Raw genomic sequence first — 15,347 nt, 5'->3', positions numbered from 1 at the left:
CGTGGAGAGGCTGCCCTCAATGTCTTTTAAATAAGATTAACATTGTATATGTTTCCAAAAATCATTATTTTTTGCTTTTGAAAATTGACCCAGAACTTGATAAAATTTCCATGTCGTTGTAAATTTGGCGAAGTTTGAGTTCGTTATGGCTGGTTGCTCCATGCATTTTTGTTGTCGAGGCTCCAGTTACAAACTAGCCGCACATACACACAAACTCACTTTGGCTGGATTCCCAGTCCGAGCTTTATTTAGAGGTCATATCATTCTAGATCAATCAAAGTCACTCCTCACATTTCTTCAAGAAAATAGTACTCCTTCATTTGTTAATACATGGACACTGAAAAATACACTTTGCAACTATAGAAGACCACCAAAAGTAATCGAAGAAAAAGTTGATGGCGTTGCCTTATACTAGCAACCCATGGTTTAACTACTTGGCACTCACATGCATCGACTGGATGATAATGAACATGCTCAACAACTTCCTTCCTCACGCCCATTCCATTTTCTTTAATTTGCATGCACCCTATTAATTAACCCGACAAATGAGAAGACAAGATGACTTGCAAAGCAAGCCTTGATTTTTACGTTGATACTTGTAATTTGAGTTTGTGGCCTAGTATATAGAAATGGAGGGAGTAGGAGAAATCTATACATTATAAATATAGGAAGTTAAATATTGTGTGAGACTGACCCAATGACAGCACCACGCTGGACCTGATTTTTGGGCCTACTTGTAATTTTTTTTGGTGTCAAATAGCTAACAACATTGGATTTGTGTAAATATCATTCTCCTCTACCTGAAGCTGAGGGATATCTCCAATAACAGATTCCTCTAGGGCCACCGTGCTTGCTGCCGGATGCCCAAAAAGTTGTTTATAGTAATTAGAGATGTAAGCTTTCAGATTCTCATGCCCCACAATTGTCCCCTTGTCCGGTTCAAGCTGTATGATTTTCTTCTTCCTATGTTTATCATTCGCAATCATATGGAAGAATTGTGTATTGTCATTCCCTTGGACAACTTTAAGCACTTTAGCACACAACGCCAACTTGAGAGCCTTGATTCTTTACTCAATAACAAAATTAGAACGGCTCATAGTATTGTCCTGCTTTTGCATCTGGAACATGATACCTGAACCGTGAAAATAAGCATATATCTTGCCCTCTGGATTCCCAGTCTGAGCTTTATTTAGAGGTCATATCATTCTAGATCAATCGAAGTCACTCCTCACATTTCTTCAAGAAAATAGTATTCCTTCATTTGTAAATACATGGACACTATGAAAAATACACTTTGCAACTATAGAAGACCACCAAAAGTAATCGAAGAAAAAGTTAATGGCGTTGCCTTATACTAGCAACCCATGGTTTAACTACTTGGCACTCACATGCATCGACTGGATGATAATGAACATGCTCAGCAACTTCCTTCCTCACGCCCATTGCATTTCCTTTAATTTGCATGCGCCCTATTAACTAACCCGACAAACGAGAAGACAAGATGACTTGCAAAGCAAGCCTTGATTTTTACCTTGATACTTGTAATTTGAGTTTGTGGCCTAGTATATAGAAATGGAGGGTGTTGGAGAAATCTATACATTATAAATATAGGAAGTTAAATATTGTGTGAGACTGACCCAATCACAGCACCACACTGGACCTGATTTTTGGGCCTACTTGTAATTTTTTTTGGTGTCAAATAGCTAACAACATTGGATTTGTGTAAATATCATTCTCCTCTACCTGAAGCTGAGGGATATCTCCAATAACAGATTCCTCTAGGGCCACCGTGCTTGCTGCCGGATGCCCAAAAAGTTGTTTATAGTAATTAGAGATGTAAGCTTTCAGATTCTCATGCCCCATAATTGTCCCCTTGTCCGGTTCAAGCTGTATGATTTTCTTCTTCCTATGTTTACCATTCGTAATCATATGGAAGAATTGTGTATTTTCATTCCCTTGGACAACTTTAAGCACTTTAGCACACAACGCCAACTTGAGAGCCTTGATTCTTTACTCAATAACAAAATTAGAATGGCTTATAGTATTGTCCTGCTTTTGCATCTGGAACATGATACCTGAACCGTGAAAATAAGCATATATCTTGCCCTCTGGATTCCCAGTCCGAGCTTTATTTAGAGGTCATATCATTCTAGATCAATCGAAGTCACTCCTCACATTTCTTCAAGAAAATAGTACTCCTTCATTTGTAAATACATGGACACTATGAAAAATACACTTTGCAACTATAGAAGACCACCAAAAGTAATCGAAGAAAAAGTTGATGGCGTTGCCTTATACTAGCAACCCATGGTTTAACTACTTGGCACTCACATGCATCGACTGGATGATAATGAACATGCTCAGCAACTTCCTTCCTCACGCCCATTGCATTTCCTTTAATTTGCATGCGCCCTATTAACTAACCCGACAAACGAGAAGACAAGATGACTTGCAAAGCAAGCCTTGATTTTTACCTTGATACTTGTAATTTGAGTTTGTGGCCTAGTATATAGAAATGGAGGGTGTTGGAGAAATCTATACATTATAAATATAGGAAGTTAAATATTGTGTGAGACTGACCCAATCACAGCACCACACTGGACCTGATTTTTGGGCCTACTTGTAATTTTTTTTGTCAAATAGCTAACAACATTGGATTTGTGTAAATATTATGTAACTATACTTGTTTTCTTAGGTGAAATGAAAAGTTATAGTTACTCCAAGATTTAAGTTGTCGTGAATTTACTCCCAATTGCAATGTAACAACATATCTTTTCATTGAAAAGAGGAGATTAGAGACAAAAATGCCATTTTTTTGTATTCCTACTTGTTAAACGTAGAAAGAGATTACTCGATCCAGAAGGAAAATAGTACTCATAAAAAGTGCAAATCTCCTTTTGGTAATTGTACAAAAAAAAGGAAGAACAAACTATGGACATGATTTCTTTACTCTACTCAACATCTGGCAAACTCTGGTACTAGATTGATGATCTGTCGTAGATTATTTCCGTAAACCTATATGCAATATCCTGAAGAAATTCGAGTTTCTACTGCATTTTAAACTCAAGTTATATAGCCTACAGAGTCGTCCTGTATTATTTCCGCTACATGTCACTTCTATATATTAACAAGATTGTAAGATTGAATGATCTTGTGCTTTGTCTTCCACTTTTGTTGGATATTTGTATACTAGTCTTTCATATGGTTGTGCATAGGAAGTGACAAGGGAAAGTAATGAAACATTTCCTTATATTATGTGCTCTTTGTGTGTTGCATTCAAACTGATCGATGTACTCTTCAAAGTGTATATACAAGTGAGCTCATCTGTAGTGCCATCGAATGTAGTGCCATCGAATAAATATGAGCCTTGCATCAATGAATCTGAAACTTGAGAAAGTGGTACATATAACAGCGCAAGTAAGAAGATAATCACCTCAACAATCTGACGAGTACGTTGCGATTAGTAGTAAGAATGTAACTTAAATATGTTAAGAAAGAACATGAGAAGTGCCACATTTTTTCCAATGAGGGGCGTACCCTGGCCTATGCGTCAACTGATACACACAACCATTTTACTGAAAAGAACAAAAAAAATCCAATTAGTTCACCAGTGTCAACTAAACGGAAAGGGAAAATACCACAATCGATCAGTAAAAAAGATTTCATTTTTCCGTTAAAGGGCACTTGCATTAACTCTGAATGTCGCCTGAAAATAATGATGAGCAATGCCCGACCATCGTATAGCAAAGATGAAAACAACCAAAACACTAACATATGACTAAAGTAAAGTAAAAAAAAACCTGGCATATCAACCAATAAAGTCATATAAGACAGAAACTATGCAAATGTCACCAAAGGCAGTGGAACGATCAGGAGATTATGTTGTCACCCATATTGGGTAAAACCTCCCTGGCCAACCACTCCGACAACATACACATAAAAACGATTACATGATTACATGGATCATCAACCACGTAATTCTAGAGATACCACATATTAGGTGGACTCTGCGGCACAAGAGTAGTAAAGCATGTTCTAGAAGCTAGGGCGCTATTTAATCACAGTTCACTATTTTGCTGTGTATGTAGGCTTGGTCAAAGATTAGGATCTGCTATGGTAAAAAAATCCAACAAGTTCCGGGCCTGAGCGGTCTCTACAACGCTAGGGCCTAACTTCCCCCGAGATCGAGACGCGACCCACTGCGTGTTGACATTTTTTGTTTTGACAAGCTGGACCCACGTGGAGAGGCTGCCCTCAATGTCTTTTAAATAAGATTAACATTGTATATGTTTCCAAAAATCTTTATTTTTTGCTTTTGAAAATTGACCCAGAACTTGATGTATTGCAAGCATGTGCACATGGGGCCCATGCATGAGAGGTAGGCAGATATTTCTAACCGACAAATTACAAAACATGTATATGTTGCAGTCAAGTTTTGATTGAAGTGTCAAAAAGCAGAGGCTATTAATGTTGAAAAATGTAACTAACATTGATTTTGATTCAAAGATCTTGTCAAAACATAGAAGATAGTCAAAACATTTGCGAAGTCAGAGATTTAATTGAAAATATATGACCCCTGCTTTGTTTGAACCAAAAAATTAAACACATAGATTTGTTTGTGGGAGAGGCAGATGTGACGTGAGGGTTAATTTTGATAAAATAATAGGACCAGTCTGCAATGTTCCAACAATCCTTCTATGGGGCCTCATCACACCTCTCAGTTTTCGTTCCAATGGCTCATATAGCATGGGTGCATCCCGTGCATGAGTTCAGCTGGTGCACTCAATACGTTCTCGCCCAGAACAAGCAACTGGGAGCGGCATCTATCTTGGGAGTTGGGAGGCGGAGCATGTGTCTCTCTGTCCCTATTGTTGCGTGAGGAGAGAAATGAATATTGGACAGCATGTCCTTTTGCAAAAAGAAGAAATGGAAGGCGGCGGGGGCAAAGAAAAAGAACTACGGTGGGTGAGAGAGTCTGCGGAACTTAGGGACTCTCTGTGAGCTGTAGCAGGAGGACTGATGAGCTTGGTGCAATTAACTCTTGTGTGGCTATGCCTACACATGCTAGACAGAGCGCCTCTGATTCTGACATCTCTCAATCCTATCAACATGACTTCAAACTTTCTCTTTCATTGCTGCTAGCTGCGGCCTCTTGTATGGATGAGTATGTATGTGAGGTGACATGCGAGAGCTAGCAACGCCACCTCCTCTTATATATGAGTAGGCGTGAAGCGCGCTAGAACATGCAAAGGAAAAAAGAAACTACGATATTAATTCAAAGCTATTTTTTCTATGTCTGCCATCGTACGTAGACTAGAAGTTTGTTTGTCAGAAGAATTAAGGACTTCTGTAGCCCCTCCTCAAGAAGTTTCACCGTGACAGGGTGCTACCACTTTATAAAACCGAACGGTCATCTTCCAAGGGAGAGCTCTAGACCTAATGGTACAATCCTGATTCTATCTACATTGCTTGACTCTCCTGCAGATGCTCGGCTACCAACAGACGGTAGGCATATGTTTGTTCTTCTGTCGTTATTGGCTGTGAGAATTTGTTATCAAAAAGGCTTTTACCCCATTTTATATATAAAGCAACGATTCACAACAAACAGGTATAAACGCACGCCACCACGACACACGCACACACCCAAGGCAGGATACATAGCCACTGAGCGCAGCAACACCACCCCTATCACGACAAGAGTAATCGGGGACTCCCCCGTGAACATGTCACCGCGAAGAGATTAAGCCGCATACGACGAACTGTGGACTCCAAGACGGCGCCTTCAGGAAGGTTACGACACCGGAGCGCCGCCGCCGCCCGATCTAAGGATTAGAGTTTCTCCTGGAGCAACACGACTGGCAATGAGAGCCGCGACGACGCCTTTAAGAAGGGAACGAGTTTTGCCGCCGCCGGTCTGTCCGAAGACAAAGAAGGTTTTCACCCCGGCAAACACTCACCGCCACCGAACGCCACACCCCAGCTACCACGCCGCCCACACGGCCATGGCCACCGGGCAGCACCAAGCCACGGGCTCTGCCCAATAGCGCCGCACTACCACCACCAGGGCTGCCACCCCGGCATCCAAAGCCTTGACACCTCCACACCCAAGACCCGCCGCTACCCCAACCAAAGAGACGGGCGGCAAGGCCCCGACTTTCGCTCCCCTGGAACACAGTACAGTACAGTTTGATCTGACTGCAAGTCATGCTAACATCATACTTGGTCATTATTGAGAATCATGTGTATGCACATCCTTCGGAACAAGGTTCTATCCATTCTTGAATCATCTCGTTCCCATCAGCAAGATTTTAATCTAGTCAACTTCCTTCTCTCTCTTTCTCAAGGAGCAATTACCACCTTTTCTTTCATGTAAAGAGCAAGAGCACTTTGATATCCTATTATATCTTTTAATTCCAGTAGGTGTTGTTTGTCATTGTACATGTTAAATCAATTTAAAGCCCTTTTGTGTGATGTCCTCTTTAGTACGGTGAGCAGAAATTCATGAAGCAAAAGAATGGAATGGCTGTTCCATCGCACGCTGCTGCCTCTCTTGCCGATAGAATGCACAACCTCCTGTCCCCTTGGCCCCTTTGCAACGCATGCGCTACCTCTACCCCATCGGTTCTCGGTTTGCGGTTTCTTCGCAATGTCTCAGTGTGTGCCTTTTGTTGGCGTTTTTATTGATCAGAGATATGTACGTGATGGTCAGTATGCCGGAGGGACACCGTTGGATTCTCAGGGCATAAACATTCAACTGCAGTTCACACCATTGAAAAAAAATGTCCACAAGTAGAAAGGAAGGCAATTATTATTTTTCTTTTAGTTAAGCCACTTGCAGGGAATCACCCTTCCTCTGTCTCGAGTCGCTTTATTCCTATTGATTCAATTCATAAAACTAGAATCCAATAATTTCAAAATTAGTACCCTATTCTGAAAAACATCTAGTTAGGCATATTGGGTATACTGACTGATCTGGATAGATACAAAGATGATATACTGGTAGGATCATTCAACGATCTATACTCCTTCCAGCTCCAAGGGTCCATTGTTCTTTCTGAAAATTTTGCTCCATCAGTCCTTACTGAGATGATGGCCTGGTAAGAATCTCTTAGCGATTGATGGGTATCACCATGTTCTTTCGATATCCCTCTCGCTGGGCCAGATTATTTCTCAGAGACAGAAGACTCACAAAGTAGCAGCATGGAAGATACTGAGGATGTAATTCATCATAACCGATATGTTAACTACATTTTGTTGTGAATTTATTAACAAGATACATGATTAGTATGACAGCCAGATCGACACACAAGTACCGCAACAAAGACCAATCTTTGTTTCTTGGATGCAATCAAGACTGCCCCCAAATTGACATAAGTCAAGTATGCCACTTTCCTCCAACCGATGGTCGACTGCCAAAATCTGCTGTCATATGCTCAAATCATGGTGCAATGATGCCCCGAAGCAGGTTGTCCCAATGAAGACGTCCTGCATCATGTAGTGTACTTGATATCCATTATTTTGATACCTCTTATTCCTATGGAGCATGGAGCAATGAAAATATTGAACTTTATGTATCACGCTCCCTCCCTATCCTATCGATTGATGAGTATAAAAATGGCAGGGAAAGCAATGCCTCCACCTCTTATATCATGGGCTTCTGTGGGTAAATGGTAACATGTGTGTTTTAATTTCTTGCGAGAATTGCATATGATAAATTAAGACAAGGAAAGAGGTACTCTCTATATGCTTCGCGTATCCCGTCCCCCGCGTCGCCCTCCCTGGCGGCGACGGGGGAACCCAGATCCGGCGGCCTACAACCTTCCCACCTCCCTCCCCACCTCGCCGCCACCGGAGGAACGGCCGGCGAAGCCGGCGCCGGCTCCCGGGATGGTGGCGGCGGGGCGACTTGGCGGGATCCAGCACTCCCCCCAATTTGACCGATCCCTTTCGGTGGTGAGGGTCCGGATCTGAGGCGGCGGCCTCGCTGGTGCGGACGGCGCTTCTCCGGCGGCGGGGAGTGCTCATCGGTGACGTAGGCCGGTTCCCCTCGGCTGCGCGGGCAGCGAGGTCCCGGTGGGCGCAGGTCATGGCGCGGGGAGGCCCCGGGCTCCCCTCGTCAGATCGGAGGCGATCCTGGTCCGCTCGTGATGCATGACCTTCGGCCGGCCTGGATCTCCGGCGTACACGCCCCTGCTGATGATGTGGCTGGTTCGGAGGTGGCGGCAGGGTGCTTGGCCGGGGGAAACCCTTGGCCGCCGGTGGCGGTCACGGCATCGATGGCGTCCCGGATGCCATTCCCTCCTTGGTGGCGGCGCCGAGGCTAAACCTCCCCTGCCTCTCCCCTTCCCCTGCGCCCGGGTGAAAACCCTAGCCCCGGTGGCTAAGCAGCAGCGGCGCCACATCGTCGTCATCTTCTTGAAGGCGCCGACTTGGGCATGGGGATGATGGGTGTGCATGGCGTGCTTGTCTGGTTCCTGGTGGCGGCCCGCCTGATCTACTGCGTCGTAACTCCGGGCGGTGTCTCGGGGCTACGGTGCTTCTCTTCCGGCCGTGTCTCCGATGGGGACCTCGCCCTTCCTCACCTTGTACATGCCGTGGTGGAGCGGTACTTCATCTCGCTCATTGATGGCGGCGAAGATCGGCGGCATGGCGCTGCGGAGGCTCGCCGCCCGATGCACGGAGATGGACTCGCGCAGGAGGAGGTTGTTGTCTGGCGTCATGGTGACGTCGATGGTAGAGTGGCCAGACAAGGTAGAAGCCTTAATATGATCTGAAGACGGACCTGTGGAAGATGGCGGCGACGACACACGAGTGCGTCTGACCGGATTGTGCCCCAGACCCGGTATGTGGCTCAGCTGGGGCTTCTGAATATGTTTCGGTTTCCGGTTTTTGATGTTAGGCTTAGGTGAGTGGTTTGGATAGTGGCCCAGCTAGCACCCCTTCATCATTTTGGATAGAAGTAGCGGCATGTGTTGCCAAGATGGTGGATTCAGGCTCATTGTTGTAATACTTTATAAGGTCCTGAGAATAATCAATAAAGTGGCCGTATGCATCTCCCAGATGCAGAGGCCGGGGATCATCCTCCTTTTCTAAAAAAAAAGACAAGGAAAGAAAGTTCAAGTACAACCAGGCAACAAGAAACCCGGAGAAAAAAAATGAAAAAAAAACAAAGAAAGCATCTTAAATTCCTAATAAGAGAAGGATGACCACTGGCTAGCACCAAGATAGCTAAAGTCTTTTCAAATTGGAACAAAAAGAAAAATCAACCAACGCTCTCAAGGGTCCATGGCCTTGAATCTACTTTGATCTGCTCAATGACCTTGTGTGCGGGTACCAACATCTTTTCAAACACCCTTCTTTTCCTTTCCCACCAAATGGACCAACCAAAGTCACAATCGTCTTCAAAGCTTGCTTGTTGGGTTTCTGAATCCTAGTCCTTTGCATCAATGCCACCATTCTTGCAAATCTGTCATCATAATCTGAAAGTCAGTGACAGAGACAAGCCTAGGGAAGTTATGGTTATATCCCTAGGCCTAGTACCAACATCCTTTGTAATTTCTTCTTATTAAGAACTAAAAATTACGAGAGTTCATCGCTCAAGCTGGCTCAGCCTAAACATAACCCACTGCTAGCTCTGTCACTGGTCAGAGTTAATTACCAGCCGAGGCATGGCCCAAAGAAGGACGGAACATATGTTTACAACCAGTCATCTCATTAATAAGTGTTGAACATCCCGTGTGTGAGGCTAAGATGAAAAACACAGCTTTCATTATGCGGCGGAATTTGCTTAGCCAACTAGTCAGCTATCCAGATTCTACCGCGGATGACGAGCAATTTAAGGAGTTTACATCTGAGATGCTCCCATGTTTTACAAATCAATTGTGACATGTTTGCTTACCGGAGAGGTTAGAAAGTAACCCTTGTATGCAAATTCAGAAGAGAGGGAGCCGCATCCGGCAAATCATGTTCCACGCTTGGTGTGACCGTGTGAGGAATGCATAACTGGGCCAGGCCCATGTTTAATTCTCCTGATTTTGGCTTTTTCTTTTTTCCTCCCTCCTGTTTTTCATTTCTTTCTTTTTCCTTTTCCTATTTAGGTCTTACTTTTATTTTTACATCAATTTTTGTTTCAATTTCCCTTTCTTCTTGGTTTTTTTGTATACTTTGGATTATTTCCTTACAGTGTAGAAAAATCTATTCACATGTGTATGGTTATATAAAAATGCAAACTTTTGAATGCATACATCTATTTTGTATACATGAGCATTTTTCGAATACTCGGTGAATTTTTTTTGATACAAGATGAAAATTTCACAAATACATGATAAGTACCTTTTAAATATGTTGTTTATACATATTAGTATGTACTTTTAAAAAATCCTTGATATTTGACATGTTAAAATAATTAGATATGTTTTTAATAGTGAGCGCCTTGACGGCAGAATTGATCATGGATGCAACATTTTCCGGTGTTCTAGAAACATGGAAGAAGACCATTCTGTTGCACTCATTCCATATGTGCGAGACAAAGTACGCCGACAAGGTCTTATTTTCCTTGAAAGGCACCGACATACAGCAAGGAGCCTATGGCCTATCAGTCGCATCCCAGACCGGCTGGAGCAGAAACGCGTCTAAACATCACCAGCAATAGGGAGGTGGGCAGCAAGACAGAAAGCAGTTTTGATCTTGAGGTTGAAAAGGGAGCATTTGTCATAATAAGCCTGACCGGAGAGGATTGGAGGTAGTTTTACTTTTTTTTTCGAAAGGAGAATGACCCTCAGCCTCTGCATCTGGACGATGCATGCAACCATTTTATTAATTATTTAAAAAAATTACAAAGTAATACATCAATAAGTCTGAAGTCATCATCTTGGCAACTCTGTCGCTACTCCTATCCAGCTAATGAAGGGGTACTGATAGTTCGAGCCGAATACCAAACATATCTCGCACCAAAACCTAACATCTAAAATCGAAGGCCCCAACTCAGCTGCTTGCTAGGTCTGGAGCTCATAACGGTCCGGCACACTCTCAGAGTCCGCCGCCGCCGTCATCCACTGATCCATCTTAGGAGCAGGTACTGACGCATGGATCATGTTAGGCCTGCCGTTGACGCCATCACGGCTTGGGGACAAGTTGAATTTTATGGAGAGGGGATTGTCAGCGACCTGGGCCTCGCTGAGCCTCAGCCACTACCCAGCCCATGAGAAAGACATGGACTACATATACAAGAGAGGCAGCTACACACATCTTGGCAAGGAGGGACGGAAAGGCTTCGGCCTCGGCTGGCTCTTGCTCTCCACTGGTCATCTTCCTCCTCGTTCCCTCCATAGACTCCATTAGATAGGTCGCAGTTCCTCCTCAAATGACTTGTAACATCTGAATCCTTGCTAGTTGAGCCAATATAGTGCTGTGTTGCTAACAGAAAACCGGCTCATGCGGCCTTTACAGACGTGCAGATGTTCACTGCACAAGTGAGCTGATGACAGGTTGGTTGATACTATCGCTAGTAGTGTGAAGAAAGAGTATTGAGTTTAGACCACAGGTTCCTCACACGGATGTTGGCACGCCTATAGACGTTCTTGCTCTCGGCTGTCTCACAAAGTCACAAGTGCGCGTGATCAGAACGATGTCCATGGCAATTTGCTGGTACGCATGGTTCAACTCCCTTTCTTTGGAGTTGATCACCGCCGTGCATAATCCCGTCCTCCCTTGCCTTTGCAAGGTGCGTGTAGAACACCACCATCATTCAAATAGTAAAGTCCATGCTATACTTCTTAACACCATCAAAATACGACTTTCGTTAAGGAGCAGTTTTAACATGGTCTCTCTTACCTCCTCGACCTGCAAGAACCACGCATGCCACGTGGAAGATAAAACTTGTGCATATACTTTGTTCTGAACTCTGTGTTCTGTACGCCACGTCGCCACCTGTCTTTCGAACTGGACTCTTATTTCTGAGATATTTGGTGTTTCTATGGGAAGAGACTTTGAGTTTGCTGCTTGCTGGTGGTTACGCGATAATAAAAATTGGGATCCTTAACATGTTTTGTGCTGCCGCCATTTGGCCGATCTGGTCTCCAAGGAACGAACTGTGTTTTCAGGGAAGAAGCTGGACTGACATGACCGTGCTGCGGCGACTGGCCAGAAGTGGTGACCTTTGGAAGATTGCACGTACTCTCCAGGGATGCTAAGTCATCGCATGGATTTTGTCTCGTATGTAATTGCTGGCTCTGGCTCGCGACCAGTGGAAACAAGTGTGTGCCATAAGCGGTGCTCTTCCAAGGTGTGTCCAGGCATGGCTCGAAGCGCAAGATCACCAACATGGAGGTTAATGTGCTGGATGCTGCCTTGTACGTCCGGAGCACACGTGAGGATCAGGCTAGCACCGGCACAAGTGGTGCTCACGGTCCGGACTTGTTGTCCTGAGCTGGCATGTTAATGATACGTGCTCTATTACCAATCTATGCTACTCTTTAGACCAGTGCTACAGTCGAGCTAGCACACAGGGTCTACCTCCGCACTGTAACATAGTCACCTTCTGTTCCTGGTTCCTCTCATTCCTATCCCAACAATACTAGAACTTCAATTATCTCCTCCTAGGTTGCTAACTCTCTTGTATTTTCACTAGCTAGGGTCCTACTTCCCTAAACAAACTACAGTGTTCTGTAGATGGGTACATAAAGTGTCAAGGCAGGAAAGTAATGCCACATCCTCTGCTGTCATGACCTGCTGAGTAGGTGACAAGGGAAAAAGCAAGGCAATCTCCTCTTATATCATGAGCTAGTATGTATTGCATGATGTACCATGCAAGGAAAATTTACTACTCCATCCATTCCCTTATATAAGGCCACTATGAAAAATACATTTTGCATTTATGCAAGGCCACTAACAGCAATCGAGACAAAAACTAATGATGTTTCTTGTAATAGCAACTTGTCTAATACTTGCATGCATGTACTCATAATAACATTATGCTACTTCCTTCCCATTCATTATTTGCATGCGTGAGGGCGTATTAATGATCCCCGTTAACGAAAAGAAAAAGTTAGCTTGCAAAGCAGTCATTAAATGTTACCTTGGTGCATGTAATTTGAGACCTCTTTTGGTTCATAGGATAGGATTATTATAGGAATAGGAAATTTGTAGGAAATGAGATGACATGTAACTCAAATCCTATGAGTAGGAATAGGAAACGAGATGTCATTTGGTTCACACCAAAGGAATTTTTTCATTGAGTCTAGGCTCATTTTTATTTTCCTATCAAATATGGAGGATAGGAACCAATCCTATGTAGGAATAGGAATCCATTCCTATGAACCAAAGGGCTCTAAAGGAAAAAATCCTATAAGAATCCTATCCTCTAGAATTCCTATGAAATTCCTACAAACCAAAGGAGGCCTGAGTTTGTGGCCTTGTATAAGGGAATGGAGGTAGTATGATGTTTAGTTAACGCATGATTACAACTCTATCTACTACTATTTTTGATTGCTTATTACTATTTATGAAGTTATTTTTGTTATTAATGCAGAAGAAAAGGAATGCCTGAGATTCAACAATCTAAACGTAGGACACCCCAGCGGTGGATATATTCATAAAAGATGTTGCAAGTGCACGTTAATCGCCATCAAATTCTGTTGGAAACTAGAGTAATTTACTAGGAATCTTACATACACACACAACCTAATCCAATTCAGCTTCAGCTAATACTTCATCTTTTTATGGGAGAAAATTAAAGCCCCATCGATATCGGTCGTTAATATGTGCAACTGCAGAACAAGCATTGTATCACCAAAGCTTTACATTGTACCTATATACAGTATCACTCCGTCCCAAAATAAGTGTCTCAAGGTTAATACAACTTTGTAGTAAATTTAGTACAAAAGTTGAAACCGTTATTTTGGGATGGAGGGACTAAACGACTAACAAAAAAATATTGTGACATCGACTGGTCGAGGTACTTCTTATATGTGCATGACTGTGAAGCTAAAATTTTTACCACCTCATGAGCATGACGGCAAATAATTCAGAAGCATGAGCCTCCCGACATGGGCTAAGGAATTTCCACGTCTGCCACTGAAGCTTAGACGTGATATCATGATTCTAGCTCAAGCGTTTTCCATAAGGAATGGACAACTGATTGACATATCTCCGCTTGCACATTTTCCATTTCACTATTGTTGTTCATTTTAATCCAGTGGAAAAAAATGTATGTTAGGTACTCATGGGTACATCGAGCAGGAGTTCATTTAGTAGAAACACTGAAGTACTCTTCCATATGAATGTATTCCGTCAGAGACTGTGCATTTATATATTGTTTAATTGAAAGACTGTCATATACTAATGTTTCCTCCACATTGTATTTTCTTGCAAATTGCCAATCAGGAACAATTTCCTCATGAATGTTGCTGGGTCAATGTAAACAAATGAATATGCGCATGGAGATTACTATCAGTATCATGGAGCTTGATGTTTGGTAATGAGTTGTGTTCATTATATGAAATGGGAAGTTCTGAACTGATTGATTTCCTTCCATCTTAGAAATCAAGAATTTCTTCTATGTGCACACTGATGGTCACTGACTTCATATTACTGTACTCTCAGCAACATCTGTATGTGTCATCCATTTGCCAGGAGTCAGTGTATTAATTAACCCCTTTTGCCTCTGGCAATAAAAGCAAGAAATGTGTGGTGAAATAAAGATAGCTCTTCTTGTACGTCATTTTGAACTTCTAATCAATCAAGTTTAAATGCCAGTTAGATATCAATCATACTCGGAGGGTACGAGCATCTATACACTCGTAGAATCATACAAGTGTTGTACAGGGTATTATTTATTTATTTTATTATTAGCGGAAACAGGGTACTAAAACTTAAAAGTGCCTATGTTAGGTAGGTAAAGATTTGCTGAGGGGAACAGAAACGAGATGCCTCTTCTATTTTGGGTTCCGTTTCATAGAACACTTGCTGATTTTAGGTGCAAACATCTGAGTTTGTCGATTAAAGCAACTTATATTTTTTTTAGGGTAGTCATCAGTTTATTTTCCCCAAATAAACTTATATCAAGGCTTTTGTGGAGTGGGTTTTGCCGGTGATCATTTTGTGGCGAAATCAGAGCTACCTAATTGTTGGCACGTGTGCCCAACAATTCGGGATTCACTGTGTAGGCTTTGTGTAGCAATTGCAGCGTGTTGATACAGTCTTTTACAGTGATATCGGAGTCGTTGCCTCGAGTAGGTGTGCTGACCAGAACACTTAAAGAGAAACCTCAGTGGCGGCCTTGTCCTTGGCGGCTTTCGTGTAATGTGTGTTCATAGCAATGCCTGCTAGTGGTGCCCTGTGTGGCTGCG

The sequence above is a fragment of the Triticum dicoccoides genome, chromosome 1A, assembly GCF_002162155.2.
Source record: "Triticum dicoccoides isolate Atlit2015 ecotype Zavitan chromosome 1A, WEW_v2.0, whole genome shotgun sequence".
NCBI classification, from domain to species: domain Eukaryota; kingdom Viridiplantae; phylum Streptophyta; class Magnoliopsida; order Poales; family Poaceae; genus Triticum; species Triticum dicoccoides.
The sequence above is the reverse complement of the archived record's forward strand: the minus strand, read 5'-3'. Positions refer to the sequence as shown.